The sequence below is a fragment of the Bufo bufo genome, chromosome 11 (genome assembly GCF_905171765.1).
Source record: "Bufo bufo chromosome 11, aBufBuf1.1, whole genome shotgun sequence".
NCBI classification, from domain to species: domain Eukaryota; kingdom Metazoa; phylum Chordata; class Amphibia; order Anura; family Bufonidae; genus Bufo; species Bufo bufo.
Window position 1 is genome coordinate 85,047,642 of NC_053399.1, and position 6,000 is coordinate 85,053,641.

Below are 6,000 nucleotides of genomic sequence, written 5' to 3' on the forward strand. Positions count from 1 at the left end.
TAAAAAGCTGGTATTAGTAAATCTGCCCCACTTTTTTTGGTGCAGCACACTTGATAAATTTCCATTAAAGACTGGTGTACAAGATACTTATGGCACTATTATGGTACCCCTTTTGGAATGTGGTCAGGTCCCCTGGCTGCCATGGTTGGACCCAGCAAGGATATTTACTGTATTTAGCTAAGCCTCTATGGCACTACTATTTGGACATGTTACATTTCACTGTTTTATAGTACTATATGAACATGACTGGCACTATGTGGCACTGTTATATGGACACAGATTATAGCTGTATATTAGGAAATTTTTGCGCTTGTTTTCTGCATGGGTTCATGTGCCGCTTATCAAATACCAAACAGAGGAAGATTCAGGATCCTGGAGTGTCAGCCCCAATTCCCACTAGCTTCTGGAGATTCTACATCTTTAATCTGCTCTAATCCTCTCGGTTTGATGTGTTGCTCGGAAAATATCTTCCTACCGAATGCTGCAAGATGTTCATATATGAAACCTAACAGGAAGGTTCCCTTTTCAAGGTGTCATCAATTCAATTCTTAGTGATATCTGTTCCTGGAAAAACTGAGTGACAACCAGTAAGGTTGTCCGTTTGGTGCCACTGGAGTCCTGAATAGCACAAGTGTCTATCTATAAATGCTGGTTGACCATCACTGTGATCTTGTCTGACATTGAAGTTTTCACTCAGCTTTTCTACAGTCCTGAACATCAAAAGGTCATGTTCTGCAGTGATAGGGGGTGTACAGGTACTGTATATAACAAGCAGAATTGCTTGTCTGGGCTGTAGAAAATCTGGGTGAATGCTCATTAGCAGCTCCCATAGTAGGGGTTTCACCCATCTTTTCTAGAACCCTGAATGATGAATCTATCTTATGTATCAATACATCTCCTGTATCACTGCATAACTAGGACCTCTATGCTGTAGAAAAGTTGGGTGAAAATCTCTGTGGGAGCTGTTGTCACCCAGCTTTTCTAGAGCCCTGAATGATAAATATGCCTCATTATATATCAGTACATCCCTGTCACGGTAGGGAGTAGTGAGCCCTAGAAACCACCTACACCACCACCACTATCTACTTGGTGGACCATGACTGGACAGCAGTCTCTGCTTAACTAAGTGCTGGGGCTTAGAGGGAGACACCAAGGAGAAAACAATAAACGTACTGAAAGGCAGGCACAAGGGGTAAACAAGATCCAAGAACCAGGGAACACAATCCAATACGCCAGCTAATGAGGTATAATGGCTTTATTCAGAGGCAACTGTGGCCAGCAGTTCAAATAGGCCACACTTGCTGGTCTCATGGAGAGTCTAAACGCCATCACCTATTGGCTGGAGCCAATGGGTTGCCGGCTGTGATGCCTGCTGCCGCATGTACCCACCGGTGTCCTGATCCTGACAATACCCATCACAACATAACTAGGTCCTTTTCTAAATCAGTGCTCTATAAAAAGCAGAGTAAAAAAAAAAACAATGCCAGTCAGGACCATATTGGTAGTCACACAACTTTCATGGAGCCCAGAATGGCAAATCTGCCTAATTGTGTAGTTATAGGGGTGGATGATTGATAACAAGGAAGCTTGGTCAATCAAAACTGTAAGAAATTTAGGCAGTCAATTTAAAATGAGGAAATGTCTTCAGAATTCAGCCATGTCATTCAGGAGTCCTGGAAAGTTAATTAACTCAAATTAAAGTAAATTTCTCCCATTGTTCTCTAAAGCCAGAATATCATAGGGGAAGAGTGGAACTAAGCATCAATATCCCATTCCAGGGATCAGCAATATCCGGTGCTTCAGTTATTCCAAATCCCAGTATTCTTTTATTTCTATGGGAGTTACAGGAACAGGTCGAGCAATCTCAATATCTATAATATCCAATGACTTTTAAATACCTTAAAATATCATCTCTGCTGAGCTTTTTTGACTATTGCAGTAGAAGGTGTAGCCCACAAGAGATTTTCCGATATGTGTTCACCTAAGAACTTGCCATGTATCCCAAAGAAGAAACCACAGGTTTTCATTTTAAATGGTGCAGTCCTACTCCTGGTTTAGCTCCAGTGAAAAGAGCTAAACCACAAGCAGGCTCTCACTGCGGCTTTTAGTGTTGAACGAAGAGAGCTTTGGATGCTTTATCTGAAGTCGCTTCGTTCAAAATTTCTGAATAATACTGTACTAGGGTTTCCACTTTAAAAATCAACTGCCGAAGCTATTCACGACTTTGCGAATACCTTTCTTCGGCTCATTGGAGCCCATACATTCTAATACTGTATGGAGACGAATTTCCATACAGTAATTTTCTGAAGTTTTGAATGAAGCAACTTCAGATGCTTCATCCGAAGCTCGCTTCGCTCAACACTAGCGGCTTTTTAAGGAGTCAGAGCAGTTGCAGCTCCTAAGAATGGATAGGCACATCTTTAGCACAATAAAAAAAAAAAAAAAAAGCCTTCCACCAACTTTTTTTTTTCCATCTAAAATAAGGGATCTCGGAATGTAGTGTCTGAGGGCTAGTTCACGTGGATGTCAGGACTGAGTAGAAATCAATAGATATCAGTACTCTATTGATAGTTTAGTTTCTATGCTATCAGGGTTCTTTATAGTTGGGTAGATTGATCACATTGCACTGGAAATAATATACTTTATTGGTAGGGTGGCATAGTATGGAGACTGGTATGGTAGAGTCAGAATTCATCTGTATTCATGAGTGCATGCTCCTCATGCCCAACACACCATTGATTTATGGCTGTTATGTATACATTCACGGCACCCAGAAGCAGATGTAGGAAGAGGAGGAAGTAGAAGCAATCCCCTCTTAAGTGTTGGAGTTTTTTTTTTGGTTCCCACTAGAGGAAAATCTTTAATTATCCAAGTTTTGATAAAAAAATGTAAAATAAAATAAACCCTACAAGCAAGTGATTGGTTCCAAAGATAGTTCCAAATGGGGATTTTTTTGTTTTTTTTAATCCTGGACCTTTTGGGCACACTATGGTATCAGAGGCTTGGTCTAACAGTTTCCTCTGGTACCCTTGTGGGACAGTCGTTTAGTCAAACATTCCAATATTTCTTGTTTTGCTCTGACTCAAGGATCACAGGACCTGACTTCTTACCACAATGGCCTTGAATGATGGATTCACTTAAAGACATGCATTTTTTGGGTCTCTTTCTTAAGCATAAGTTTGAACCTTGACTTGGCCGGTTTAATCATAAGTAGACTTAAAATAAATATGTCACCAGTTTTATGCTACTAGGTTCTAACAGCTCCAGCATCCCAATGGGTCCCCATATTTATGAGCTTTCAGCTCTCCCCGCCCACCTGCCTCTGATTGACAGTTTTTCTTCCATATGAATCAGGAGCAGGTGGTCGGGGAATGCCAGGAGCTCATGTTCAGCACAATATTTTAGCAAAATGGCTTAGTCAATTAAAGAAAGTGACCCAGCATTTTGCTTAGTGGATCTGTCATGTTTATATTGTCCTTGGTTAGGACACCATAAAACTGGTTACAGATACCCTTTAAAGGGATTGGTCATCTAGGACATTTACAGTATAGCACAGTGATAGGATAAACCATAAATGTCACATAGGTGCAAGTCCACCTTTGGGTCTTACTTGTACCTCTAGAACGGGCCTTAAAGTCAACAGAAAGCACACCATGCATGTTCACGATACATTCCCTTCACTGCTATGGGACTGGCTACTTTTGGAAGTTCCATAGCAGTGAACCAAAAACAAAGTATTGCATTTGTGGCCATCCCTCTATTCATGACTGTGGAACTTCTGAGCTACAGTTAAGCTATTTTTAGAAGTTCCGTAGCAGTGTAGCAGGGTAGCAATGCATGCCCATGATGCTTTCTGTTCACTGCAGTGCCCCATTTTAGAAATAGGTGCAAGATTGAGAGGTGAAACCCTCATCTAGCAGACATTTTGGCATATCCTATCAGTATTGCATAAATATCCCATATGAGAATATTTTTTTTAATTTTGTGTATTGGATCAATGTCCTTACTTTATAAACTTCTTCATGCGGGCATATGGCTAAATATTGTACTTTAAACATTTTAATGCTTCGGCACATGATTTATACTTCCTTCTAGAGATGAGCGAATTTCTAAAAAATTCTATTTGGTCGGTTCGCCGAATTTACCAAAAAGTTTAGATTCAAATATATTAGTGGCGAATCTCGTTAAAAAACAGCTATTTTATGGCTATAGGGAGCCTGCATAGTAGTGTAGAACACTGTACCTTGCAGAAACACGCATAGGGAGTCTGCTGTGGTAGTAAAACAATACTGTGAGTCAGTATAGTTTGGTGCTCTCATTAAGAGAACCAAAAAAAGAGTATTGCAGGTTTGATACTTTTTAATGATTAACAAAAATAGAAGTAATGATGTTACATAGCGAGCTTTCGAGACATCACCAGTCCCTTCATCAGGCGTACTACACGAATATATGAAGAAACAGCAATATACAGTATATACAATAAGAACAGAGACATGGGGGAATAAATGGACATTTCAAAAATAGCAGAACAACATATCAAAGATCTTGAGAATGAGTCCTTAATTATCTTACAGATGAGGGGTGTGAAAGTTTTATTGTCTCTAAATTAATGTTATCTCAGAGACCTGGTGCCCGGACTATGTCTATAGAAGACTCTTTAGATCTTGTAGTGTGTCATAAATCCTGGGTATAAATTCAGTCCAGTATTTAAAGTGTCAAGCAGTGTTAGAAATTTGTATTCACAAATTCTTCTAGCTCTTTGGGATTTGAAGTTACTTTTTAATAGGAGAACTTTCATGTGTTCCTCATTGTGTTACAGAAATGCTTAGCCACAGGAAAGTGTAGCTTCTCTTTAATTTTATGGCGGTGGGACCTCATCCTTGCATTGAGTTTCTGTCCTGTTTCTCCAACGTAGAGGCCTCAAACAGGACTTTTACTGCAGAGAATCAGATAAACATTAGATGTAGAATATGTGAATGTCCCAGGGATCTTATAGTCCTGCTGTGTGTTGGGGATCCGGATCTTATCTGTTGTCATTATATGGGAACAGATTTTGCATCTTCTTATATTACAGGGATGGGTTCCTTTTTCTGTGGTGCATGGCCTTGAACTTGTTATGATCAGAATATTCCTTAGATTTGGAGGTTGTCGGTAAGTTAGTAAGGGGGGATCTGGGAAGATTGTTTTTAGTCGATCATCCTTTCGTAGGACATGATGTAATTGTTTGGCAGTTTTCCTTAATACATCTAGTTGTGGGTTGTAGGTCACAACTAGGAGGTACATGCTGGTTCTGTTTCTTTTCATTGTATTGGAGAAGTTTACTTCTGGGGATCTTGGTGGCTCTTGTGATCTGATCTTCAATTGAAGCAAAATGATAGTCCTGGTGGAAAAATTTCCTTTTCAGATATTGTAAATGCTTATTCCTATCTGATGGGCTGGAACAGATTCGGTTATATCTGATGGCTTGACTATAGATGATGGACTTTTTAATGTTTGGGGTGGAAGCTGTCCCATTTGAGGCATGTAGGCCGATCAATAGGTTTTTAATACAGGGATGTCTGTATTGAGCTGTCTTGAAGTTTTATGATGGTGTCCTGTCCAGAAAGCGGACTTCTGTGTGTGAATAGTTGAGGGTCAGGTTTATGGTGGGATGGAATTTGTTGAAATGTTCATGAAATGTTATCAGTTCATTTTCAGAGTCGGTCCAGATTATTATAATGTTATCAATGAAATGGAAGTAGGCCAATAGGCAGGATACCAAAAAGTCAATTTCCCGTTTTGCCATGAAGAGATTTGCATATTGCGGTGCCATTTTAGAGCCCATGGCAGTCCCAGTGCACTGTAAATATATCTTCTTGTCAAAAGAGGAATAGGTATGGGTGAGGATGAATTTGGTCAGTTGTAGTACAGACTCTGAGGCGATCCCATTTGCCTCCAGGTATATTCGGCAAGCAGTTATTCCATCATCGTGTGGGATATTCGAATACAAGGATTCCACAT